The sequence below is a fragment of the Schistocerca nitens genome, chromosome 1 (genome assembly GCF_023898315.1).
Source record: "Schistocerca nitens isolate TAMUIC-IGC-003100 chromosome 1, iqSchNite1.1, whole genome shotgun sequence".
Classification (NCBI taxonomy): Eukaryota; Metazoa; Arthropoda; class Insecta; order Orthoptera; family Acrididae; genus Schistocerca; species Schistocerca nitens.
In genome coordinates, this window is record NC_064614.1 from 1,219,739,325 (window position 1) to 1,219,740,356 (window position 1,032).

Here is a 1,032-nt window from a genome sequence, read left to right on the forward strand (position 1 = left end):
AAACGCGTAGTTGAAAAATAAACTAAAATTGCAACCAAGACTGTTTTTAACCAATACTGTTAAGCACTGGTTTTCTGTATGCCACATATGGATTGGAAGAATTTCTATGCGTTTGTCTCACTTCCATGATTACTCTAGCATTTGAATCTACCTACACGTGTGTACTGCGGTAATTTACGAGGTGCGTTCACTAAGCAATGCAATGTTTCTTTCTGAAAGTTATTGGTTTTATTCTGGAGTCAAATTCTGCACTCTTATAGCTACAAAACCGTATTTTTCAACACAGTCTCCAATGTGACGGCCTTGCGGCACCCTACTGAGACGACCTATGTGCCCGCATGGTATTACTCTACTCTTCCATGTCGATGCTGCATCAAAGACATCATCATCATCCACAGACTGCTTCTCATAGAGTGCATCCTTCATTGCTCCAAACAGATAGCCTTAGCAGTCTTCTGTTAGGCGTCGAAGAACCCAGCGGGCACGCACACACACACACACACACACACACACACACACACACACACACACACACACACACACCTTTGAGTACCTCAGCTGGTGGACGAGAGTCAGAACTACCAACAGAGACATCCACTTGAGCAGCCAGGTTTCTTGTGATTCGTCGATCACCTCTAATGAGTGTGTGTCCCCCCCTCCCCTCCCTTCCCACATTGTAAGGAGTCGCACCTGACTCCCGTCCATCTGGCACGCGGGAGACTGGACATGTTTGCACGATCTTGCTACGACGATGACAGCCGCCTCGCCCAATGATTCACCGTGCTTTTGTTCACTGCCAGATCTCCGTAGATATTCTACAAGCGCCTGTGGGTATCTGTGACGCTCTGGTTTTCCGCGAAAAGAAACTATGATAGTTCTCTGCTTGGAACGCTGCTCCGTTACAGGCGCCACGCCTTACTGCAGCTGAACTTCATGACACTGTGGGGGCTGAAGGGGGAATGTTCCAAGACGTGTCACAAGACATTCGGCATTTTTCCAACCGAAATTGGCCGAGGAAAAAGAAATGTTGCG